Source organism: Stenella coeruleoalba (genome assembly GCF_951394435.1).
Source record: "Stenella coeruleoalba genome assembly, chromosome: 16".
Lineage (NCBI taxonomy): Eukaryota > Metazoa > Chordata > Mammalia > Artiodactyla > Delphinidae > Stenella > Stenella coeruleoalba.
This window is the reverse complement of record NC_137162.1, coordinates 18,497,917-18,525,397: the sequence shown is the minus strand read 5'-3', so window position 1 is coordinate 18,525,397 and position 27,481 is coordinate 18,497,917. Positions and strand designations below refer to the sequence as shown.

The 27,481-nt window shown below is 44.1% G+C and overlaps 1 long non-coding RNA gene across 1 annotated transcript in view; it reads left to right on the top strand.

The window, feature by feature from the left end:
• Positions 1-2,126: 2,126 nt before the first annotated feature.
• LOC307175064 overlaps positions 2,127-27,481 on the top strand; it is an 84,688-nt gene continuing 59,333 nt past the window's right edge. The window contains exon 1 of the long non-coding RNA XR_013824238.1: positions 2,127-2,356. This is a non-coding gene — a long non-coding RNA (uncharacterized lncRNA). The remainder of the gene's footprint in view (positions 2,357-27,481) is intronic.

The window sequence follows — 27,481 nt, the reverse complement described above, 5'->3', positions numbered from 1 at the left end:
AATTTTAGAATTTGTATGGAAACACAAAAGACCCCAAATAGCCAAAACAATCTTGAGGAAGAAAAACAGAGCTGGAGGAATCAGGCTCCTGACTTCAGATTACACTACAAAGCTACAGTAATCAAAACAATATGATGCTGGCACTAAAACAGACACATAGATAAATGGAACAGAATAGCTCAGAAATAAACCCACACACTTATGGTCTATTAATCTATGACAAAGGAGGCAAGAATAGATAGTGGAAAAAAGACAGTCTCTTCAATAAGTGGTGCTGGGAAAACTGGACAACTACACGTAAAAGAATGAAATTGGAAGCATTTCATTTTACTAAAATCATGGAGGTTTCTCAAGACACTCTTTCATTCCAGCCAGCCGAGGAAGAGACTGTCTTCTCCCCATTAATAAACACTTCCTGCTCCTGCTGATGACATCTATAGGGTTATTTAACAAACTAATAGCACTTTTTATTTAAAATCACTCATATGCATTTTTCTTGGAACACCATCTAAACCCTATGAATTAAACTTTATCATTTTCTTCAGTTTACAGATGAAGAAACTGAGGCTTGGAGAAGTTAAGTCACACGTTATCATGATCCCATGGTAATAAGCAACAGAACCAAGGCTTGACCTTAGATCTGTAAGATCATCCTCCCAGCATCAAGCCTGCATCTACCAGGTGCTCAATAAATACAATTTGAATTGCATCGAATATAGTGCGCTTGTAGTGTAAACACCTGACAATTAGCTTTTTTGATTGTAATATAAGCACATGATATCAAGCTTTTGATTGCCAAGCAACCACTTCAAAGACATCTGTTTGGAAAAAAACACATTGCCACCTACACGACTAGATAAAAAGCCAAGCCGCCCTGTCTGTGAAGTTCTCCTTTTAGAGAGACCTGGCTGACCTAGATAAGTGACCTTCTGACTGCCTGCTTTTCTCTTCCTGTGCTTCAATTCCCAATCTTATGTTTTAAATTCACCACTAAATAGTGAACCCGCGAAACCTTAGGCACCCCAGCCTCGACCCCAATAAAGGCAGGACCCAAGGTCCACACTCTTTTTCTCTCTACCCTCGACCTCACTGTGTGGCCTTGGGTGTGTCCTGTACCTTCCAGGACTTGTGAGTAGTTAACCTTGTCTTTTCAAAGCTTCCTGATGGTTGTTGCTGCGGTGTATCTTGCTATCATAGTAAGAGCCACAAGGGTTGGTCCAGCCACAACACTGGCTCTGGTTGGGGAAGTGCCTTTGGGGGCTCTCACAGGTCGTATGGGGCCCAGGTGAGTGCCCACAGTCATTTCTAGCCAATAGCGTCACTATCAATAGGCTGAGACTGACATAAAACAGTGCTTCAACAGCCCTTCGCTAGGTGTTTTCTTTGCAGAGGGGCTGGGTATTTCTTTGCAGAGAATATGGTGTTGGCCCCGTGAAGACCAGTTGCTCAAATGACTTCACAAACTCAGATGCAGGTGGTCCAAAGGGCTGGATGCCCAGACCTCCCACAGAAGTTTAAACATGTTAGGGCAGAAGTGGTACTCTTACTAGTTTTATACACATGTGAATAATGTAATCCCCTGCCCTTTCTCAACCAAATGATTTTAGGGCTGCGAAGTATGGTGCTGAGAAAATCACCCAGATGTGAGGCTGGATTTATGTCCATCATTAGCCCAACTCCTAAGGCGATGAGATCTGTGATGATTGTAGCCCTTTCCCATTTGCCTCCACAGATGTCAGCCTTGGTCTCATGTGGGATGGGTTAGCTTTTTGGTCACTGAGGGAAATCTCCTTGATTTGGTGTGGCCTCTCTGGGTAAACCCCTTTTTGCAGAAGAGCCATTTTCTTTGCTTCCCTGTTGGATTGAGTCGGTGGCTGGATTTCTTTCCCTCAGGGGCCACCGTGATTTCAGCAACCTAAGGAGGTCTTCTCCCCAGGGCAGCAGTGCTGTTCTTGGCCAGATTTGGATGAATGAAGAGTCTGAGGGAAGTCTGTGGAGTGGGTGGGGCAGAAGGTGGGACCCCAGCCCTTTAGAAGGGGTGGGATCAGTGATTCGTAGATAGCGAAATGGGGTTGAAAATCCGAGGTCCCCACCCCTGCCTGCCCCTACTCTATATCCTGTGGGTTGAATCGCAATGTGTGGGATCCTTTGTTCTAAGAACTGCAATGATAACTGCTTTCTCTTGCACAGATCCTGTTCCATCGATCATCTGGTGTGTGGTCCCCACAAAAGCTCTGGGGTGAGCCGGGGTGGGGTGCTGACCCATAACCACATGAGATGAGGATTCTGAGGGACAGGAAAGTCACGAGACTTGCCCAAGGCCTTGCAGTACGTAGATCACAGACAGTGCTCAAAGGTAAGTGTTCTAACTCCCAGTTCACTGCTGTTCATTTCTACTTTAAAAAGGTGATTACAGGTACGTGGACAGGGGCCGATTGTCCCAAATCACACACTCACGCCTGCACTACAGAACCACCCGGCACTCCCCGCAGGCGTGCCCTTCCCCCCTTTACGAGTTCTCTGTGCAAGTGGCACCACGCTCTCACCCCAAATCACTCCCCTTTTCCTGCCCCCAGCCCCAGTCTTGGATTTTGAAGCTCTTATGGTACCTCCATTCTGGAAAGCTTGGTCAACCGGCCGCAGGGTGGCAATCTTGGTTGAATCTTCCTCATGGAGAGAAACTCCCCATCCCCGTTCTGATCTGCAGTGTGGTGGACACCTCTTTTCTGCAGGGATGGTGGACGGAAATGCCAGATGCTTGATGAGTGGTGGGCATCTCTTGTAAAAAGTAAAGGATGCTGGCTGGGTCTGCTTTGAATAAGTGTTCACTGTTGATTTAGAAAAGCAGCACGGGCTAAAAATGCAAACATTTAGGGTGTGAGCCATAGGCCAATGCAGAAAAAAGAGGCAAAGACTTGAGGTCATGTTCAGGCATTTATCACAAATATGAAATGTCAGGTAACACTGCATTAGCTGCTGTGGGCAGAGGGAGGAAAAGAGAAACGAATCAGAAGCCTATGACGGTAGAAAAAACATTAGCTTTAGAGTAACAGAGACTTAGGTTTGAGTTGAGGCTCTGCAGCATATTGGCTGCGTCATACAAGTCACCTGACCTTTCGCAGGTGGGTTTATCCTCATTTTACAGATAATTGTTATGAGTATTTATTCACTCAACAAGTACACTGAGTGTCTACTATATGCCAGGCTCTGTTCGATGAAGCGAAATACAAAGAGAAGATACCTCCTTCAGAGAGCTTACATTCTAGGCAGGAGAGACAGACTAAAGAAAAACAGGAAATTATCAGGCATTGGTGGGATACAAAAATTAAAAGGCTGATGTGATAGAGAATGGCTGGGAGGTCAAGAAAGGCTTTTCTGAAGAGTCAACATTCAGAAAGCTTCCATCCAGGTCAAGGTCTGTGGAGTAAGTGCTAGGCAGTCGACAGCTAATGCAAAGACCCTGGGGCTGCAGAAGCCTTAGGGGGCGGCAGGGTGCAGCAGGAGGGCAGGGCAGGGCTTTGGGGCATGAGGTCAGAGCAAGGGGTTTGGACTAGATTCTAAGTGTGATGGTAGCTGTTGGAGTGTCTTGACTAGGAGCGTAACTTGATCTGATTTGCATTTTTAAAAAGATCTCTCTGGCCACTGTGTGAAGAACAGATCATAAGCAGCAGAGGAAGGTGATTGCATGGTGGTGACTTGGTTGTGGTTGTGAAGATGGAAAAAAATGGACAGATCACGTTTGGAAGATCAAGTGCCCAGGACATGCTGATGGATTGGATGTGATGGTTGAAAGCAGAGAGATCAAGGATGAAATCTGAGTTTTTTAGTTTAAACAATTGACAATTGATGCCATGCGTTGAGGAAATAATGTATGTGAAAGCAGTCCTGAGCCGCAGTTAATCTCCATGTGGATGACTGAGTGAGTGGGCTGAGTATCAGGGGCAGGGAGGAGACCAGACACACCTGAAAGGAAAAGCTACCCAGGTGCCATGAGAATACATGTAGAGGCGCCTGCCTCAGGCTGGCTGAATATGCCCACTTATTACTGTGGCCAGGCTCCGTTCCCTACAGCCCAGGACATTAGGCAAAATTCTATGGGGAACTGGGAGATGACCTGATTAATGAGAAGCAGGAGGGGGAGGGGGGTTTCTGGAGCTAAGGATCCAGCAGAGCATAGCCGTGCGCATAAATAATGTTAGGTGGAGGCTTTCCCAGTGCAAAGCAGACAATCTCTGAACCTGTATGGCTAACTCACACCCTTCTAGTGGCGATAGGAAAACCCAAGCTCCAAGTGGAGGAAAGCAGTCACATGACTCTGGCTCATACTTCCAGGTCCTCCTTCCATCTGAGCCCTGCTCAGAGGTGCAGCGGAGCAGCTAGTGGAAGCGCATTAGAGTCAGGGGCTGGACTCACCCGGAGACTGACCTTCCAGTCCCAGCTCGGCTCTGTGCTGGGCAAAGTACTAGATGTTTACATCTTTTCTCACTTTCAGTCTTCACTACAACACTGTGAGATGAATGTTATTATCCCCACTTCATTAATAAGCAAACTAAGCCTCAGAGAGGTCAACTCATTTAGCCAAGGTCACAGCCTCAGTGCATGGTTTCGCTCTCACGGAGTTTCCAGCAGATCATCCTGTCTTATTCCTTATTGAATCCCCGAGGTCTTGCACACAGCAGGGACTCAGTAAATATTTGTTGAATGGATAAATAGTGGCCCCAAAGCTTGTGTTTGATCACAAAGCCACACCGTTCCCTTTGAAGTGTAGATTGAACAACTGCCTTCAACCCAAGCTTCTCTACGTGGTAATGAGATAACTCTGCTCCCTGGAAGTCCAACTCACAGGTCTTAGAAATGTTTAGAAAGACAGACTGCCTGGGGGCTCATTCTCACCGGTCCCCCCCAACCCAGGTGAGGGGGGGGTGATAAGGTCTTACGAGAAAGGCAGGTTGAGCTCACTAGTTTCCAGAACTCACCAGGAGATTGGCACCTGCAGCCTTGGTGTTTATATTCGGATTACATTTGATGGCATGCTGAATTGGCGACTAATTACAGCACGCCCAAATAAGGTACTTTAATTGTAGCTTCTTTAATTCCAACGAGAGCTCCGCTTGGAAAACAGGAGGATGAATCGGATACAGATCTGCTTGCTCTGATACCTAAGCATGGCTTGAAAAAGGAATTACCAGTAAAGTCAGTGGTTTATTCCATCAGCTCCTCATAGGACACTGCTTTGTAACTGCTGGGGAAGCTTCCCAAGGGAGGGTCTGCTTGCAGTCTTTGCAGCCTGATTACTAAAGCTGGTGGCCCGGCCAAACCTGGGGGCACACGTGGGTGTGCCGGGAGGCTGACCCTGGCCTGGGTTCAGCCTCCTTGCTCCTTCTCTCTGGGAACAACTGCCCAGCTGTCACGGACATTTCTGGAGAGCTTTGCTCCGTCAGCTTGAAAGGCAGACTCTGTGCTGTTTTCTGTTGGAAATCATTTCCTGATCTCTGCCACCTCTTGAACTGTACAAATCCAATTCAGAGCTTTTTGAATAGAGGCTTCCTGGCATTTACAGATCCTTTGACCAGCCTTCTGTGTTTATGTAATGAAATTCCTCCTGTCCCCCAGCTGCTAGGCTACCAATGTTTTAAGGAAAACTAGGTCAGTCTGTTGGTAAAGTTGATTGTTGGTAAATATCTTATTTAAATCACTTTTAACTCTTTCTACAAGATGAATTTGGAAAGGCCATGAATTTCAGCCACTTTTTTTTTCTTCCATAGTAGCCTTAAGACCCAAAATCAGTTGCTTTTAGGTTTCCATTGAAGACAAGAAAGTCTTTCCATAGCCCTGGCTCCTTCTTGCCCCCTGCTCTTCAATGTAATATTTCCTCCAAGCAGAATTATGTTGGAGTTCTCTTGGGACTTTTCTACCTGTCACTATGGTTGTAATGCCTGTAATGAGAAAACCTTGCCTACAGTGTCAGACAATTGCATGTAAGTGATCTCACTCACTCCTTATAACCAGCTCCAGAAGGCAGGCAAGGCAGCTGTTGATACTCTCATACTGCAGCTGAGCTCAGAGAGGTGAAATCATGGCCATGTCATCCAGTCAAGTCTAGGGTCTGCGTTATCGAATGCCATCCCCAGACTCTTTTCTACAACGCCTATCAACACCTTGTTTTAAAAACAGTACACTGTTTCTCAGCAGCCCACGGTGTGTGCACCTCAAGCCAATGTTCAGAGAAGCCCTCCAGCTGATTCTTGGTGTTTCATTTTCAAACGTGTATATTGGGTTAGAACCTAGACCCACTTAAATGAACAAATATCTATTAAGTGCCTATGTGTGCCTGGCTCAGTGATGGCATTCAGGGCATAGAGAGACGGTTGAGAGAGTAGAAAGCATATCGCCTATGGATTTAGATTCTGGACAGACCTAATTCAAATCACAGCACTTCCGGGGACTTTGAACAAGCTACTTAAACATTCAAAACCTCACCATTAAATGAGATAACGTAAGGTGGCCAGCACCTTGGAAGTGCTAAATTAATGGTAGCCATGCTTTACGTACAACATCTCTTTAATCCTTACAATACTCCTTATGAGGTAGATATTATTCTTATCCCCATTCCATAGATTGGTAAACTGGGGTGACTGGCCAATGGTATTACAACTGCATTTTGCCCCCAAACACAGCTGGGGCTCTTAATGACTGTCCTGAACTGCTTCTTGTGATGAAGACAGGGACTGTCCTCTTGTGCTTGTTGTAGGTATATGACACTGTGGCATAAGTTGGATTAGGGGGAGGGATCTCTGTCATTTAGACTCATTCCTGCCACATACTGGTTGGGAATAGAGGGTGAAGGAAAGAAACAATATTTGTCACATTCACTGACTCCTGTTCACTGACTGTATGCTGATGCTGGTACAGCTGGCCTTCCATATCCGCAGGGTTCCGAATCCATGGATTCAATCAACTGTGGATTGAAAATATTAACTAACAAAAGTCCAGAAAGTTCCAAAAAGCTAAACTTGAATTTACCGCACATTGGCAACTATTTACATAGTATTTACATTGTATTTACAATTGTTTACCTAGCATTTCCATTGTATTCGTTATTATAAGGAATCAAGAGATAAAGTATAGGATAGGTTCTACGCAAATGCTAGACCATTTTATATAAGGGACTTGAGCATCGGCGGATTTTGGTATCTGAGCTGGGTCCTGGAATCAGTCCCCCATGGATACTGAGGGAAGACTGTATAATGATTAAAATACAGATTCACTTGAAAACAGGCCTGAATTCAGAGCTCCTTTTGTTGTGTGTTTTTCAAGTAATAGACTCTGAAATCCCAACTATCTCCCGAAGGTGGTTGAAAATTCCGACATTAAAACCCAGGCCCTCTTGCTAAAAAAGACTGAGAACCACTGTACCAGACTTCTTTTTCAGGTGAACCATCTAGACGGAGAGCTGTTACCTTCTGGGAGAATCACAGGTGCCTTTGAGAATCTGATGAAATATAGCTATTCTCTCCACACACAAAAAGGCTGTATGCACACACCCACACACAGCTTTGCATACAATTTCAGGTAGTTCACAGATATCTCCCCTCCCCCAACTCCCCAGGCCATTTCCAGACTGGAATTGGAGTCTGCAGGTCTGTGGTTGAATCTGAGTTATCACTTGCTTAACTTGTCTGAGGTTCAGCAGCCTCATCTATCCATCTGGGTAGGAGTGAGGATGAAGGTAGGTGACCCCCAAGAAGAGTCCGATGCCCCTTACCTGCTTACTATGCACCAGCCCAGCACCCGGACAGCTAGACGGGAAAACAACCGAAGAACTAATGCCAAAAGGCCACTCCCATGCGAAAGGGAGACTCCCATCCCCAGAGGAGCTCCCACTCCCTGAGTAAGCGCCATTTAGCTGCTCATTTTATAGGCTTTTTCATTACCCTCAATAATACACACTTTGTGGTGCCCTTGAGTGAGTGTGGGCAGGGCTATTGGAGCGACCTGTAAATGCGAATGGCTCCTCAGGCCAGCTTCCCTCTGGCTAATTGCTGGTGGGGATTGATGAGCCAGCAGGCCCCCGCCTGCCTTTCCAAGCTGAGCTGAAGCTGCCACGCGGTGCATCCAACCCTACTTGGTCCTGCCCATTTCCACTGAGGCAGGGAGACTGCCCACCCTGTTGCATGGGCTGCACCTTGATTTAGAGCCTAGGAGGGCACTTTGCAAGGGAGGGTGGGGGAAAGATCACCACCCCGTGGGCTCTGAGGGCTTTAATACCTTGCTAGAAAAACTGTGGTCTGTAGACCGTGGGGGCTTATTAGAAATGCAGAAACTAAGGTCCCACTCCAGGCTTAGAATTTTTTTTTTTTTTTACATCTTTATTGGAGTATAATTGCTCTACAATGGTGTGTTAGTTTCTGCTTTATAACAAAGTAAATCAATTATACATATACATATGTTCCCATATCTCTTCCCTCTTGCATCTCCCTCCCTCCCACCCTCCCTATCCCACCCCTCTAGGTGGTCACAAAGCACCGAGCTGATCTCCCTGTGCTATGCGGCTGCTTCCCACTAGCTATCTATTTTATGTTTGGTAGTGTATATATGTCCATGCCTCTCTCTCGCTTTGTCACAGCTTACCCTTCCCCCTCCCCATATCCTCAAGTCCATTCTCTAGTAGGTCTGTGTCTTTATTCCTGTCTTACCCCTAGGTTCTTCATGACATTTTTTTGTCTTAAATTCCATATATATGTGTTAGCATACGGTATTTGTCTTTCTCTTTCTGACTTACTTCACTCTGTATGACAGACTCTAGGTCCATCCACCTCATTACAGATAGCTCAATTTCGTTTCTTTTTATGGCTGAGTAATATTCCATTGTGTATATGTGCCACATCTTCTTTATCTATTCATCCGATGATGGACACTTAGGTTGCTTCCATGTCCTGGCTATTGTAAATAGAGCTGCAATGAACATTTTGGTACATGACTCTTTTTGAATTATGGTTTTCTCAGGATATATGCCCAGTAGTGGGATTGCTGGGTCATATGGTAGTTCTATTTGTAGTTTTTTAAGGAACCTCCATACTGTTCTCCATAGTGGCTGTACCAATTCACATTCCCACCAGCAGTACAAGAGTGTTCCTTTTCTCCACACCCTCTCCAGCATTTATTGTTTCTAGATTTTTTGATGATGGCCATTCTGACTGGTGTGAGATGATATCTCATTGTAGTTTTGATTTGCATTTCTCTAATGATTAATGATATCGAGCATTTTTTCATGTGTTTGTTGGCAGTCTGTATATCTTCTTTGGAGAAATGTCTACTTAGGTCTTCTGCCCATTTTTGGATTGGGTTGCCAGGCTTAGAATTTGCATTTAATAAGATCCCTGGGGTGATTCCTGTGTGCGAGAAATCTTGGGAAGCATGGAGGAACAATGCTCTAATAAAGGAAGTCCCCTCCACACTTCCCCAGGCACTTGGAGAACTTCAAATGTCCCTTGGGGAAGATTTGACTCTAAAAATAATTCAGTAGGAATAATGAGTACCAACACGTTTCCTGTGTTAATGCTGTACAATCCACAAAGCGCTTGCGTGCATGCCGGACTGACTGCTACGTGCTTTTACTGCAGCTCCATCTTCCTTGCTAAAATCCATCCCACCTCTAGTTTCCTGGATGACATCTCTTTTAAGAAGAAAACACTTGTGAGTTTGAATCCCGGCTCTACCATTCACCGGTTTCACAACCTTTTGTAAGCTCCTTATCCCTCTGAGTCTCCGGATTCCCATCTATAATGGGAATGATGACAATTACCTTCTTCCTCGCAGAACTATTGTTAGGATGAAATAGGAAAATACACATGTGACTCTTAGCTCAACACCTGGCCTCTGGTGAATCCTTGATAAATGGCCGTTCCATGGTTTTTTTTCTCTGGTTGCTATTCTTTGTGTAAATTCCCACAGGACCCAGCTCTGCAAGGGCAAAAGCTGAGGTTGTCTTCTAACTGCCCAGCATGCGGTAGGTTTCTTAAAATGGAATGAATGCTTTATCTTCACAACACCTAGCAAGGTGAGCCAGGCAATATTTTCCCCATGATATGCCTTAATAATCTCAAGAACCCTGAGAGCTAAGTTTTATTTCTCCCAGCTTGTAGATGGTAGCCTGGGGGTTCTGCGATGGTAGGAAATTTGCCCGGGGTCGCACAGCTAGCTACCATCTCAGGCCATGTGTCCCCCTTAATTCTTTAAGGAAAAGAATTTATCATCTACATAAGTCCAACTTGCTACCCTGAAAACCTCTCTGTACAGAATATTGTTTCCCAAATTCTAGTCTTTGACCCGCCGCTTGCACCATCTGGGGCCCGTCTGATTACCACCCATGCTATTTATTTTCTACTTTACCATATCAACTCACTTTTTTTACTTGAACAAATGTATTTTAAAATGAAACAGTGGAAATCTAGCATCACTTTCCAATAATAGAAAGTAACAATAACAATACGTACCGTGCAAACAAAACAATGTTTTTTAATTCTAGGCAGACACTGTTGCCGGCAAAAGACTGCGCCCGAGGGAGGCCTTCATTGTTTTCCTCCAAAGTGAGATTAATAAGTGATGGTTAGTGCCAGTACCTCCTTGACATCTTAGTTTACTTTTTGACATAATTAGAAGGATTGGGAAACAAAGAACAAAGCAGTGAAAAGGAAATGCACTTATCACCATGTGATTCAGTGCGATTTAATGCTCTTAAAGTATCAATAAATCATTTCATGTGCCCCCAGGAGTTCCATTGCCTGGGAAACACCATTTTAGTACATGCCATGCCATTAGATGCTATTGTTACCCGATAGCCTCTATGGTTATCCAGTAGCATCTAATGACATCAAGAGAGGTGTCTTCCAAGAGAGTGACATACCCCAACTCTATGGAGACGGAAGGTCCTGCCCTCAGGACTCTCCCAGACCTTGCTTTGTGTATCTCTTTATTCGGCTGTTCATCTATATCCTTTATCATATCTTTTAATAAACTGGTAAACATAAAAAAAACAAAAAAAAGAGAGACATATGTCTTGATTTGCCAAGCAGTCAGTCTAGCACACAGGTAAAGGATCACGGGATCTGGAGCACTCTGCCTGGTCTTCTATCCCAACTTAGACACTTAATAACCATTGACCTTGGAGATGTTACTTTGCCTCATTTGCCTCAGTTTTCTCATCTGTGAAAAGAGAACACTGATTGTAACTATCTCAGATAAATGTGAGGCGTAAATGCATAGTGAAGCCCTTTAAACAGCACCTGGCGCATAATAAGTGCCATGTCCATAAATACTGGTTCTGTTGCTGCTGCCACTTCTGCCGCTGCTGAAGTTTTGATGTGCCGGGGCCAGAATATAGCAAGTAAGTCCTTGCCTATGATGCATGTAATAACTCTTCATCTGCTTGAGGAGTACTGTCCAGGTTTCTTCCCCTCCTGAGTCCCCAGGCTAAACAGGCTCCAATGCTCGTGTCTCCTTGAAAAGAGAGGAGCTGGGAGGGAAGGGTTCCAAAGGATGGCGATGTTTCTCGGGAGGGAGCTGGCGTATGCGTGGCTTCTGCTGTGTACCAGGCACTTGGACATGCTGGCTATGGACTCTCTCCCATAATCCTGTGCTCTTGGTGCTATTCTCCAAATAGTTCCTGTTCCCTGCCTTCCATGAACAAGATAAGAAATTAGGTGTATCCGTAAGAAATTAGGTGTAGCCATGTGAACGTGATTTTCTGTGGCCAATGAAATGTGAGTAGAAGTAATGAGTGTCAGAAGAGGCAGAAACGTTCAGAGCTAGGGGGTGAGTCGCTACCTCCCCTTTTCCCTGCTTCAGTGACCATGGGAATATGGAGTTCTAGAGTAACTATGACTTGAGTGAGAGCACCCAGCCAACAAATGATGGAAAGTGTGGCAGAGAAAAAAACTTTATTGTTTTAAGCCACTAAAATTTTCATACTCCAGCAAAAGCTACCCTATCCTGGCTGAGAAAAACACTTAGGTGCTGACACATCTAGCAAGAATTTGCTGTCCTTGAATCCAAACAGGAGCCTGAGTCCAGGTTTCAATTGGGGGGCAGGGTGGGGCATGTAGTACCTATAACCACCCTGACATTTTTTACCTCTGTCTCACTTCTTCTCCCCTGATCGGGATCTAATAAAGAAAGTGAGGAACTTGGACTCAGAACCCTTCCTCAGCTGCCATCTCCTTGCAGAAACTTGAGAAACTATTTCCCCTTTGGATCTGTTTCTTGCTGAACCTCTGATTCTTGCTGAATCTCAGGGAAAGAGAGAACACCGTAGTCATTGTCTCAGCCTCCTTTTGCCATCTGAATCTCCTTTACCTCATCTCCTTATCTAGCTTGTGCCTGAAAAATTCTAGAGACAGAAAATTTACCAGCCTCATCACTAATGAACGTAAATCTGGGCTATGAGATGTGTGACTTCCTATGCTATTGGACTGAGCACTTATCTGAAAGGTGAATGATTTTGAAGATCCTTGCTTTGTAGGTTGATCATATAATTTATCATTCTAACCAGGACATGCTTAAGAGCGAAAGGGGGTAATAGTAACAATTATGCTGGAACAATAGTTTTAAAATGGAACTCTCTTGGGCAAACTTGGATGGATGGTCACTTGGCTTCTATGATTCTATGGCCACCAGCAAATGGCACAAATTAAATTCCATGGGTAAGACTGGGTCCTATCTTTGGTGACTAACCATGACTTTTGGTCTACCCCTCCCCAAAACTGTCGACAACCAGTCTCCTTTGGATAATCTCCCATTCTCTAACCAACTCTCCTGTGAGAATTTTAGTCCCAAAGCCATTTCCGAGGGAAAGCATGTACATATAGCTATCATTTCAAGCAATTTCCCCCATAGGCGCTTCCTATTCCTAACTACTCTCTTGATCAGATGCATATTTAATGCCTTCTGATGGAGACACAGATGCAAACTGCTCAACCCTTCCTGGAGCTTTAGAATGCTGCCAGGTCCCAGTACAGTTGCTGTGAGAACTACCGGAATGCCTGAAGCTACACTCTCAGTGTCCCCACAAGACCTGAACTCTCAGGAAACTTACTCACGAGGTAATAGAAGAAGATGCAGTGCTTATTAAGTTTCCTTCTGCAGGCTGTTTGATTGCATTTCTGCCCTGGGCATAGGCTTATTTGCATAGTTGACTTATAGCTTTAATTTGAATATTACAGTTACTTCACATAAACCATTACCTTGATCTCTCTTTGGATTTTTCTTTTAACAACCCACTCAATACCACATGAAACTCAATGAGGCCAGGAGCCTCTAATATGAGAAGATTAACCTTCCTCTTTCCACTGGGACAGAGGAATATGGAAGGTAGAGAACAGAGAATGAACAAACTGCTAAGTTTCAGAAATGCTTGATTCCTACTCCAGGGCACTCTGACAGTGACACACAAGTCAAGCACATTGAGCTTCAAGAATCTTTGATAATTGTGATTTGTTTTTATTGCTGCTTCTCTAAGGGACACTTTCTCTTAAAGGTGCCTCTTCTCTTCTTTCCTTTGTTTCCAAAAAAATAGCTAAAATTTACTGAATGCATGCTGTATGCTAAGCACTGAAATAATCAGATTAGAAGGGTGCAAAAGGCAACCTTTTCCCGGCCCTCAGGGAGATCATACTCTTGCCAGACAAGTCAGACATCAAGAAAGAATCACACATTTAATTAATTAATTATTTATGCCAAACATCTACTTTTTCCACTCCTTCAGAGGTCAGAGCCTCAGTATATAGTGTGTGTGTGTGTGTGTGTGTGTGTGTGTGTGTGTGTGAGTGATACGGTAACCAAAGAGAGGTCTTTCTTTTTTTTTCTGGCCGTGCCACGTGTCTTGCAGGATCTTAGTTCCCTGACCAGGGATCGAACCCACGCTCTTGGCAGTGAAAGTGCGGAGTCCTAACCAACTGGACCTCCAGGGAATTCCCAGAGAGGTCTTGATCTCACATCTCTTCTATGCAGGACACTTTGAAGTTGTTTTTTAACATAGGATATTCTGCTTGGTTTCTCCCAGGTCTACTGTGGGACCCTGCTCAATTTACAGCTGTTCCTTTGGAACTGGGAGAAATGTCTCATTCATAGGAGGCTATGCCGTCTCGATATACATTAGAGACCAGATTATCCTTTTGCTTTGCTGAGTCTTTTCATTCTTCCAGTTTACATTGGTATGGATTTTTTTTACTGAAGATTTTCGTGAACATCTATTTTTTAGATGATAAAAAAATATGGTATTATGGCTATTTCGATGGCTTGTGACAGCTCAATACTCTCACCAAGAATGGTAGGAAAAGTTGGATAAAATTTTAAAATATAATCTATTTGAAAACACTGGGGAGATTCTAAGGTTACAAGAACTTGAGAGGTCAAGATGCAGGAATGTGAGTCTGACATATTTATTCCCTTGAGCCATTTACCATTTTTTTAAAAGCTTGTTGGGGGGTGGGGATAGAGAGAGGGCTTAAGGAACATAGCAGAATGTAGCTGAAAAGCTAAGTGGCACTTTCAGCAATCTAACATTACAAAAGAGATAACAAATTGAAGTTCAAGACCCTCTAAGGGTGAGGAATCATGGAAAATACCCAAGGACTCTTCAAGAACTACAAGATTAAAGTAGCACTGAATCAAAGCTAGACCAAGCCTTACAAAGTCTAAAACTGAGCCTCACAGAAGTAAATCCCCTCACTGGATTGGGGTATTATGCCCCTGCTCTAGCTACCTGCCAAGAGGGTAGGGTGAATATATTCGCAATTAGTGAACTGGAAGGAATTTTAATAGAAAGCATCCATTCAGAGCATAGAAAAATAAAGCATAAAAGTGGAATAAGAGACATATAGGGCATGGCATATAGTCTAACATTCATGTAATTCAATGCACAAAAGGGCAGAAAGGAGAAGATAGGGGCAGAAACAATATTTAAAGAGAGAATGACAGAGAATTTATCAAAGTTGATTAAAGACATCAAGCCATAGTTTCAAGAATCTCTGCTAACCCCAAGCAGGATAAAATTCAATGAAAGCACATATTATAGATACAAGGCAGTGAAAAACTGCTGAAGACTAAATGAAACAGAAAATGTTAAATGTGATTGGGAAAACAAATCACCTTTTAGGATCAACAGTGCAGGACAGCTAAGGTCTCTACTGAAACAATGGAAGCCCCCCGAAACAGAATATTTTCATCTTGTTCTTTTGTCTGGAACATATTTTTCTTCTGTCTCACTTTTTTCTAAATTTCTATCTGTATTTTTATGTATGTGGAAGGTTAGTCATGTTTCTTCACGGTGGAGAAGTGGCCTCTGTAGGGGATGGCCAGGATCCAGCTGGTCCCAGGGTAGGTTCTGGTCTGCGTTTGTGGACCCGCTTCCTCCGGCTGCCGGATTGTACTGAATAGTTTTCTTCCTTCTGGTTTCTGCCCCCTGGTGGGGAAAGCTGGAAGCCTGTGCAGGCTTCCTGGTGGGAGCGGCCAGTGCCTGCCCACTGGTGGGTGGAGCTGCATCTTGGCTCTCTGGCGTGGAGGGCCGTGTCAAGGGGCGTGTCTAGAGGGCTGTCTCGGGAAGTCTTTAGGCATCCTGTCTGCCGAAGGGTGCGGTCGTGTTCCCACCCTTTTGGTGGTTTGGCCTGAGGTTTCCCAGCACTGGAGCCTACAGCGGGTGTTGGCTGGGGCCGGCTTCTGGCCCCCAAGTGGCGGCCTCCAGGGAAGCTCATGCTGATGATTATTACCCAGTACCTCTGCCGCCAGTGTCTTTGTCCCCACAGTGAGCCCCAGGAGACCCCTGCCTCTCCAGAAGACCCTCCAAGACCAGCAGGTAGGTCTGGCCCAGGTTTATATGCGGTCAGTGCTTTTGCCGTGGGTCTCAGCGTGCGCAAGAACTTGTGTGCGCCCTCCAAGAGTGGAGTCTCTGTTTCCCCCAGTCCTGGGGTGCTCCTGTGCTCAGGCCCCGTTGGCCTTCAAAGCCGAATGCTCTGGGGGCTCCTCCTCCTGAGGCCAGACCCCCAGGCTGGGGAACCTGATGTGGGGCTCAGAACTCTCTTGTGGGAAAACTTCTGCAAATAATTGTTCTCTAGGTTGCGGTTGCCCACCTGGGGGGATGGGGTTTGATTTTATTGTGAGTGCACTCCTCCTGCCGTCTCATTGGGTTTCTTCTTTATGTCTTTGGATGTAGAGTATCTTTTCTGGTAGGTTCCAGTCTTTTTAATCGATGGTCGTTCAGCAGTTGTGATTTTGGTGCGCTCGTGAGAGGTGAGCTCAAGCCTTCTACCCTGCGCCATCTTGTCCCAGTGGAAGAATCTGAGGTTTGGGCACGGGGGCAAGGAATAGAGCAGGTGAAACCACGCAACTCAGATTGGGACTTGAACCCACTGTCTGTTAATTGAAATTACACACCTGATCTCAGGACTTAATGAAGCTCAGGTTCTTTATGTCTTGTTGCAGAAACAAGTCAGTAAGAAACAAAGTGATAAGTAAGGAATGGATTTATTTAGAGAGATACACATTCCAGAGACAGAATGCGGCTCATAGGTGAGAACGGCTTTGGGAGGAACACACTCCACAGAGTGTGGGCCATCTCAGAAGGCAAGAGGCCCCAAAATACAGGGTGATTCGTTTTTGTGGGCTGGGTAATTTCATAGGCTAATGAGTGGGGGGATTATTCCGACTATTTCAGGGACGGGGCAAGGGTTTCCAGGAATTGGCCACTGCCCACTTTTTGGCCTTTTATGGTTAGCCTTGGAACTGTCAGGGCACCTGTGGATGCGTCGTTTAGCATACTAATGTATTCCAATGAGCGTATAATGAGACTCAAGGTCTACTGGAAGTTGAGTCTTCTGCCATCTTGGGCCTAATTGGTTCTAACCAGTTACGTCGTATCCTCAATGCTGTATCATTCTTTTAAAGGTTGTGCCCTGCTGCCATCTTCCCTCTTGTTTCACAGGTAATATCTGGATGTTGCTTGACACTTTACAGACTGTTCTCAATGGATTTCCCTTCTTTGCTGAGCTTCAAATCTTCCAAGATCTTGGCAGCTGGGAAGTGAAAGGCAGAGGGAGGGAGCACGGGACATGAGCAGCACCTGGGTGTGTGCCCACAGGGGTGGCTGCCTGAGGGACCGGGTGCTGCTGGACAGGCCAAATTAAAGGTCCGGGTTCTTGTTCTACCTGTCTAAATGAATTTGGACAGGGAATGCAAAGGAGTAACATACAGAGACTGAGGCATAGAGAGAAGCAAAAAAGCAATCTATTAAAGGGCCAAAGTGAAAGTATGCACTCAGAAGAGTATGGGCAACCTTGCCAGTGGGGAGCACCTCTAGGGGTTTTCTGACCCCCTTTTTATTTCATTTTAATTCCTTGACTGGAGGTTTCTTGGATTAGGGGTGGAATATTCATTAATGGGAAGGTGGAGGCAGGGGTATGATTTCACCTGTTTACATCAGCTTCCTTTCTTGAGCGCTGGGCTCCTGAAGCCATTGCACATGCACTCGAAAAGCTGTTTTCCCTTAACTTTTCCTTTACTAGTCAAACGCCACACGTGGAAGGTCTTAGAGCAGTCATTGCAGCCTGGGCAGTTCTATTGAGCATGCTCGGCCATGTTCTGCCGGTTTTATGGCCAGGGTTCCCTATTCAGGTGTCTCAAAGTTTAATTTATGTTCCTGTTGCTGACGCCATTCCTCCATGTTCATGATCACATTAAGTGCAAAACAAGGGCTTTGTGGCTTTGCCTTTTGCCTAACGTCTGTGTATGAGGAGGCTGTCCTTGGGTCTAGCCCTGTCTTTCCTGACTTACTGGGACCAGAATACTCTGGTCTAAATCTGTACTACAGTACTAGATCTGTACTACAGTACTACACAATCTGTGGTTCGTTGAATCTGTGGAAACAAAGCCATGGATAAAGGTCATGTTTTCAATTGCATGGAAGGTTGGGACCACTAACCCCTGTGTTCCTTAAGGATCAGCTATATACAAATACCTCTTAAAATTCAACAATAAGAAAAAAATCCAATTTTTTAAAAATGAGCAAGATATCTAAACAGACACTTTACCAAACTAGATATACAGATGGCAAATAAGCATATGAAAAGATGCTTAACATCATATGTCATAAGGGAATCAGAAATTAAAACAATGAGACACTACTACATACCTGTTAGAATAGCTAAAATCCAAAGGACTGACAACACCAAATGCCAGGGAGGATGTGGAGCAACAGAAATTCTCATTCATTGATGGTGAGAATGAAAAGAATGCTATTTTTAAAAAGTTAAACATAGTCTTATACATTTCAGAAGTTGTGCTCCTAGATATTTACCTAAATGAGTTGAAAACTTATATCTGCACATGAATAGCAGCTTTATTCATAATTGCCCCAAACTGGAAGTGACCAAGATGTTAGACTGATAAAAACAATCTATTCAGTAGGTAAATAAAGTGTGGTACATCCATTCAATAGAATATTATTTAGCAATAAAAATAAATGAGCTAGCAAGCCACCTAAAATGCACACTGCTAAGTGAAAGAAGCCGGTATGAAAAGGTGCCAGCATGGTCGGATTCTGGTGATAATTCTCTTCCTGGCTTGCAGATGGCTGACTTCTTGCTGTGTCCTCCCATGGTGGAGAGAGAACTTGGGTATCTCTTCCTCTTCATATAAGGGCACCAGTTCTATCAGAACACATCTTATAACCTCATTTAACCTTAACTACCTCTTTAAGGCTGTATCTCCAATACACTCACATGGGGGTTATAGCTTCAACCCATGAATTTGAGGAGGACACAATTTAGTTCACAGCATCTGCATATTTCGTGAGTTAGCAATTCCACTCCTCAAACGTACCCAGTAGAAATGTGGCACCAAAACACTCATGCACTTAAGTATGTTCATAGCAGTAGTTTTCATATTAGTTACAAGTTGGAAACAACCAAATAGTGCATAAATAGTAGTGCCATTAAATTATTTGTGCTCATTGCTACAATGGTATTCTACACAGTAGTTAGAATGAATGAACTATTGCTACAGGCAACAACATAGATGAATCTCACAAATAAAATGTTCAACAAAGGAAACCTGACCCAAAAGAAAACGATAGTTTCACTTATACAGTGTTCAAAAAGAGAAAAAAATTAATCTGTGGTAGTAGAAGTTAGGATAATTATCATGTTTTAGAACTCTAAAGATATGATTCAATTGAGTCATGATTTCCATAGTTTCCATTACATAGGCGGCTGTAAAATTTAATACTCCTTTGGAGTTAATGCTTTTTTCTCTTTCTACTTTTAAGATTTTCTCTGTTTTTCATTTTTGACAATTTGACTTTGATGTTCCTCACCTGTCCACTATGCTGTTCTGTTTTTTAAAAAATAATCCTTAGTTTGTCCTGTTTTTCCTTTCTTCCAGTTAAATAACCCTGTCTTTTCTAGATCCAGCATTCTTTTAAGTCTATTCATCAAGTTTCCAATTTTATGTCCATTTGATTCTTTTTTAATAGATTCCAATTCTCTGATGAAATTATCTACCTTTTTTCAGTTTTTCTTTATACTTTTGAATATATTAATGATAGTTATTTTGAAGTCTTTGCTCACACTCACAGAGTAGATCCTCATTTGTGGATTTCTTTTGTGAATCTGCTTACTTTATAAAATTTATCTGTAACCCCCAAATCAATACTCACAGCACTTTCATAGTCATTTGTGGATAGGTGCAGAGGGTGAAAAGTTTGATTCACTTGGTGCACACATTCCCAGCTAAAGTAGAAGAAGGCAATGCTCTGCCTTCTTGTTTCACCTCTCATACTGTAAACAAGTGTGCTTTTTGTGGTTTATTTGCTATGTTTTTTGCATTTTTGTGGTTTATTTGGCGACTTACCTATTTCAAATGGCCCCCAAGCATAATGTTAAGGTGCTGTTTAGTGTTTCTAAGTTCAAGAAGGCTGTGATGTACCTCATGGAGAAAATAGGTATGTGATACAAACTTTGGGCACGAGTTATAGTGCTACAGGTTGTGAGTTCAGTGTTAATCAATCAACAATATGATACATCTGGGAAAAGAAAGAGGAAATTTGGTAATCCATATGTGAAGCCACTCCAGAAAGTGCTAAATAACATTGATAGTACATGATGAAGCTATGGAAAAGAAGCTAAAATTGTGGACTCAAAAGTATAGTGAGAAGCACTATTGTGACACTGAATACCAATGAAATTTACTGTCACGTTACTCAGGGTCAGGAAAATGTGAAATAGCTACTCCTGGTGGCTCACACATTTCAAAAGGCTATATGGCATGAAAAATGTCAAACTTGTGGGCAAGGCAGGTTCTGCAGATAAGGAGGCTGTGGAAGAATTTTAAGACACTTGCTAATTGTTATACAGGAAAAGAGTTACACGGAAGAGCAGGTGAGGCTGGCTTGTGAGGCTGGCTTGTTTTATAAGGCTATTGTCCATCAAACCTATATAATGCAGTGAGGCTGGCTTGTTTTATAAGGCTATTGTCCATCAAACCTATATAATGCAAATGGCATTTTGATTGAAAAAAATTACCAGAGGCTGGAAAGGAACCTATCTGCATATTTTCACTTGGAGAAACAGTTCAGTGTTCAGTACTCAGTGTTCATGGTAACTTTATGGAACAGAGCTACGACACATAATGAGAATTGATTGTTTCTGAATCATCCGTGGATCTCCTTTTATCATTTGTTTTTCCCCTTGGCTATGTTTCATGGTTCTGTTTCTACATGCACAGTAAATTTTAATTAAATACCTTAAAATACTGTAGAGTTCCAGACGATGTTATCTTCCACAGGTAAATTCACCCTATCCTTTGATAGGCAAATAGTGCCTATCAAAGGGGCTAATCTGGACTTCCCTGGTGGCACAGTGGTTAGGAATCCTCCTGCCATTGCAGGGGACATGGGTTCGATCCCTGGCCCAGGAAAATCCCACATGCCGCGGAGCAGCTAAGCCCGTGTGCCACAACTACTGAGCTCGCACTCTAGAGCCCATGAGCTGCAACTACTGAGCTCACACTCTAGAGCCTGTGAGCTGCAACTACTGAGCTCTCGTGCTGCAACTACTGAAGCCTGCACACCTAGAGTCCATGCTCTACAACAAGAGAAGCCACTGCAATGAGAAGCCCACGCACCGCAATGAAGAGTAGCGCCTGCTCGCTGCAACTAGAGAAAGGCTGCACGCAGCAACGAAGACCTGACACAGCTAAACAAACAAACAAACAAACAAAACGGGGTGGTGGTGGTAATCTCCTTAATCCAGTCATAGGTGCATGGTTCAAGCTGGGTCACAGTTTTGTTAAGTCCAAGTTTCAGTCTGATTCCTTCTTGTTGTGACCATCAGGAATTTCAGTTGAGAGCCTGACTTTCCTTCAACTCAGTGACAGCAGAAAATTTTGCTCCAATCTCTGGAGATTTGTGGCTTGGCTTTTTTTTTTTTTTTGCGGTACGTGGGCCTCTTGCCGTTGTGGCCTCTCCTGTTGCGGAGCACAGGCTCTGGACACGCAGGCTCAGCGGCCATGGCTCATGGGCCCAGCCGCTCCACTGCATGTGGGATCTTCCCGGACCGGGGCACGAACCCGTGTCCCCTGCATCGGCAGGCGGACTCTCAACCACTGCGCCATCAGGGAAGCCCTAAAATGTGTATTTTTTAAAAAGGCAAAGACAACACACAAAAGGAAAACATAAAGTTATGTGCTGAATACAATTTTTTCAAAACTCAGTGGAGAAGTAGCTTTCGAGGCAACCCCTTCCTAAAGGGGTTCTGATTCTTTCGTCAGTTTCTCTGCCCTTGCATTCCTACTCTTTCTCTATCTTCCCCTGTGAGGAACTCCACCCCTCTTAATGTGAGGTGATTTGCAACCCAGTTCCCTCTGTCTTATTCTCATTGTACAATTTCCGAAGGCTGAGTCCTTGTGTCAGGAATGGTGTCCTAGAAATTTGGCAGGACAAATGGAGATAGATACCTGTTGACATTCCAGTATGGGGAAGGAAATTGGAGGCTCTAGGTCTCACAGGCTTGGGTGGAGGTAGATAATATCCTTCTGCATGGTTTTCCTGACGGGGTGTTTTGCAGATACACCTGCTTAATTAACTTAGAACGTGTTGATCCATGCGCATACCTACATCTCTGAGGACATCATTAGTTCTCAAGGACAGTACATTCTCAAGCCATGAAAGGAAGAAAGTAACTTCTCCAGTACCTGTAAGCTGCATAGCTTTTCCTTTCCTGTAAAGTTAGTAAATCCAATTATTATTCTTTCCTCCTTCCAGATTGAAACCTTTGGGGCCTGCTGGAATAGGAAAGACAGCAAATGCCCCTTCATAAAGGCGCTCTCAGTTACACAAAGAAAACCTGTGAAATGCCTAATCCAGAAAGAGGTCTTTTTCCCGCACTCGGTCTCCATTTGGGGAAAGGGGTGAGGTTTAGTTACAACTGCAGTAAGTGCAGCACAAGAGAAATATGAAGTGTCATGAGAGTGAATTAAAAGGGGTGCATTCATGGGAGCCTGTCATGTTGGGCCCATTTGTGACCTCCGTCTCTGCTCCCACGGCCACTGTTCATGTGCCCGTCATCCCAGTTCAGGGGTGGTTGAAGTAGAAGTGTGGCTGACGTCAGTAGCTGAGTCACTTAGTCTACTTGGATGCTCGGGGCCCCTTCTGTGGTGTATGCTTTCTGGTTGGCTTTAATGTGAGATGCAGATTTCTTTGGGTCCACACATATCTCTACTATGAGCATCCTTATTTTTTTCAAAAAATTAATTAATTTTTGGCTGCGTTGGGTCTTCGTTGCTGTGCGCGGTCTTTCTCTGCAGCGAGCGAGGGCTACTCTTCGTCGTGGTGCATGGGCTTCTCATTGCGGTGGCTTCTCTTGTTGCGGAGCACGGACTCTAGGCGCGTGGGCTCCAGAGCGCAGGCTCAGTAGTTGTGGCGCGCAGGCTTAGTTGCTCCAGGGCATGTGGGATCTTCCCGGACCAGGGCTCGAGCTGGTGTCTCCTGCATTGGCAGGCAGATTCTTAACCACTGTGCCACCAGGGAAGCCCCATCCTTTTTTGTGTGTGTGTTACAATGACATAAGAAAATATATTTTATTTTTTATGCTATTTTTTTGAATTTTATATTTTTAATACAGCAGGTTCTTATTAGTTATCTATTTTATACATATTAGCGTATATATGTCAATCACAATCTCCCAGTTCATCGCCCCCCCTTCCCCCCCGCTTTCCCCCCTTGCTATTCATACATTTGTTCTCTACATCTGTGTCTCTATTTCTGCCTTGCAAACCGGTTCATCCGTACCATTTTTCTAGATTCCACATATATGCGTTAATATATATTTGTTTTTCTCTTTCTGACTTACTTCACTTTGTATGACAGTCTCTATGTTCATCCACGTCTCTCGGACATCCTTATTATCAATCTTTCAGATTTTTTCCTTCCATGCTCTGAGCAGCCATCCAAGAAATATATTCTCACCTTGAGCTACTTCTTTTTCCACACAAAGTAGATAACCAGGTACACTGATCACAGTTTCACCCAGTGACATTTTCACACTTCACTCTCTTTCAAGGCCACTCCTGCAGTGTAGCCATTGCCCATTATTTGCATGCACCCACGTACCAAGCTGACCCACCTGTATTCTAAACTTGGGTTTTAGCTGGCTGTATAGGTCCTTCTCTGTGGCCATAAGTGCAGCTCAAGGGGCCACTCATCCGACTGTGGTGGGTAACATGGGGCTTTGGACTACCTGCCTGTGAAGATTGTTTGTACCCCTTGTCCTGTTCTGTCTGACTCAAACCCGGATGTATCGTTCCTATATTATAGATGGACTTCTACTGCATCCGAGTCTATGACTTGTTGCATCTAGCATAATCTAGCTCAGAGTGGACAGTTATGGACACATGGTCATTTGATGCCCCATGGTCAACCATTCCTTCTCTACCAGGACCCAATAACATGAGAGGAGAAGTTTCTCCTAATGTATATAAGTTTCACTGCAGATGTCATGGCCATGTTCCCAAACCCCAGGGGCTTGAATTGTGGTTTTCCCACTGGTGCCTTCTATAAATCCACACAGGACCGTTTCCCCTGCTGTAGATGCCTCTGATCCCACAGGGTCTGTGAAGCCGCATGGCTGAGTTTACAGGAGTGTTTGTATTGCAGCCTGGATGCGCTGCAGGGCTCTTTCCTGCTGTGGCTCCACTTAAAGGTGGCATCTTTCCGTGTCATCCAGTGTACAGCTGGAGCAATGTGCCTGGGTACGGAATGTATTTCCCCCAGAAATCAAAGAGGCCTATTGGGTGCTGTGCTTCTTTGTGGTAGGTGATATAAGATGAAGCCATTTGTGTTTTCCTTTGAGGGGATATCCTAGTATACTCCTGACCAGTAGACACCCAGAAACATTTCTGAAAGGGAAGATCCCTGAAATGCATAGGGTTTATCTCCCATCATCCCTAGCGATGTATCTTACCATTGCCTCTAACACTGGTACCACTTCTCACCTGTACTGCTCAATCAACATGATGACATCAGTGTAATAGATCAATGTGACATTCTGTAGGATATCCCCAAAGTCCAGATCTCTTTGGACTGTATTATTACAGAGGGAAAGAGAGTTAATATAGGCTTAGGGCAAAACTGTAAATGAGTATCATTGTCTGTCCTTCCTCTGCAGAAGATAAGAACTTCCTTTAAACTCCCAAAAAGGCCCTCTGGCTCTCACACTCAGTCATTAGCTATTTTTTTGACCACTTTTAGTTTCTCTTCATCCCCTGCAGGGCATCAGTACACCTTATTGGTGTCTAGCCAACTCTGCTGTCCTTGTACGCAGTGGTTTCCCCCATATCTTTGAAGTGCCTGAATTATCACCCTGGCAAGGGCATCCTTCTCCATGTTTCTCAGGTTGCCTCGGTGACTCTTCTGCAGTTAGGTCACCGCCTTGTGCCAGGGGCTATTCATATCTCATGTCCCACTCAGGATGAGATCCTCATTACAAGCTGGGTAGTGAATGTGCCCATCCGCAAGCTTTCTTGGGGATGAGATTTGCTGGAAGTAACAACTGTGAAGAATAAAGAAGAAAGGAGCAGCAGAGGGCAGATTAAGCCTTCAGACCATGATACGGGGCTGACATCTGAGAAAGGAGAGGGGAGAAAGGAGGATTAAGACAAAAGAGTGTTAGACAGTGAAGTTCTGGCCAGACCCATGAGGAGTCCCTGAGCAACGTTGCCCATTAGAAGAATCCTTGCCTAAGGCCATACAGCCAGTAATCTTGAAGTTGAGATTTGAGCTCGGAGTCTCCAAAGTCCACGCTGTTCTCATTCCATACCTTATAGCATACCATAGCTGCTATAAGTTTTCATCCACTAGTTAGAACGGGCAGTCCTCTGACATTTAGGGCTTCTCCCTGTGGCTTCCACAGGGACTGGACTCAAGGTTGTATCTTTCTTCAAGTTCTCTAGTGTCCATCAAATCCTGGATCGTGTGGATTAACTAACTCAGCCATGTATTCAGCTCTCCTGGTCTCCTGCAGTCAGGAGACTCTAGAAAATTTAGGAAAAGAAGGTTGAGAAACATGAGAATGGTTCAGCCCCAGGTTAGTGATAAGGACTGAGCTGACTCAGGAAAAGAAATAATATGGAACTTGAGTTTATATTCTCTATTCCCTCACAGATACGCAGTCCTAGAAACATCTCTGCTCATTCTTTACGCAGTGAAGTTAGGCTCTGGCGGCATTCTGAGTGAGGGTAGGTGGTTCTATAGGGTCTAAAGGTTCTAAATCTCTCAGCACCCCTGTAGCATGGAAATGATGTCTTCAAAATCACAAAATAGTTACAGATGTGGAAATTGGGGTACAAATTAGACATATTAAATAACTTGCCAAATTCACCCAGCTACTCAATGATGGATCTAAATGCTAGCACAAGTGAAATAATCATCAATAAAGTGACCCCAGCACCTACTGTCCTAAGACTATCTCCCTTCATAGCCACTGCACACTTCATGGAAGGTGGTCTTATAGAGAGGAAGAAGCATAAACTTTGGAGTTGGGCAGGCGTGGGTTCTAAATGACTGTCAATTTCCAAACACGTGTCCTCGGGCAAGTTCAGTTCTCTGCCCTCAATGACCTCATCTGTAAAAGCGAGTTAATTATACCTAATCTATAAGATTGACAAAATACTTAAATTTGTGCATGCAAAGGCAGCTAGTACAGGCTGAGCACGTGGTAGGAGCTTAACAATATTCATTCCCCTCTTTGGAAGAGAGTGTTTTGATGGACAGATCCCCGTCCTCAGTCTCCCAAGGCAGTGAGCAGCTTATCAACAGAGGCCTTCCCTGACCTCATTTCTCAAGGTGCCTCAGGGAATCTGAGAAACTGAGGCCTCACTGTGTGTCAGCCTCGAGGTTGCCATTTGGAAGGCAGTTGTATCAGTAGCTATTAATTTCCTCATTCCTACTCACATTCTGTCAACAAGACTGCTTGCGAAGTCGTAGCCATTTTTCGTCCTTAATAAAGTCTCCTTCCTGTCTTCTCCCTTCTGTTTCACAGTTGAAAACATCTTAATCCTGGGGAATTGAAAGAATACGGGAAAATAGAAAGTAGAGAGCTCATTTCTCCACTCTCTCTAATCATAATTACCCCCCAAAAGAGGAACTGGCCTCTCCTGTATCCCTGGGAGGCAGGGACTTAACATCCTCTGCCTTGTTCGATCTTCACACCAAGGTTCCATGTCAGCTCTGATTAGGTTATTCCCACTTTGGACGTGAAGAAACTGCTGCTGAGAGAGGTTATCTCCTTTGACCAAGATCACACAGTAAATTTGATCAGAGTCAGTATTTGAGCCAAATCTGTCAGATATTAAAATCCATGCATGTGTTAGATATGTGTCATTTCAGCTTAAAATCACACACACACACTTCTGCACACACAATTTACTACCTCCTGTTTCTGGTCTATTATATAGAGAAGAAAGCACCCCCCTTCTCTGTCAGCTTCTGATCTCCATGCTTGAAGCCACTGTCTCCCACTGATTCCAGTAAATGCTCAGGGAACAGTAGTTGTGAATTAGCCTTGTTTCTTTGTAGACAAGAAAGGTGTTGTGTTAAATACAATCTAAAGCATTTTCCAGGTCAGTGGGCTAGCTCAGAAACACTAGTAACATTATTTTAGGATGATTAGAAGAATCAAAAGCTCTTTGTGGGTGGAGCCCACGTCATTTACTTTCTCTGGATCCCCACAGAGCTGAGCCCTCATGAATTAATGAAATAAAAGACAGTAAATCAGGGAGCATCATGGTGCTGAGGAAGTTCTTCGCAGAAGATTGGGGGACTCATCTCAGCACTGCCACTGAGTTGCATGTGACTTGGCTTCACTGAGCCCCAGTTTTCTCATCTCTAGAATGAAAAGTTGAGCAGGACAGCCCTCCAGGTCTTTTAGTCTCTGTCTAT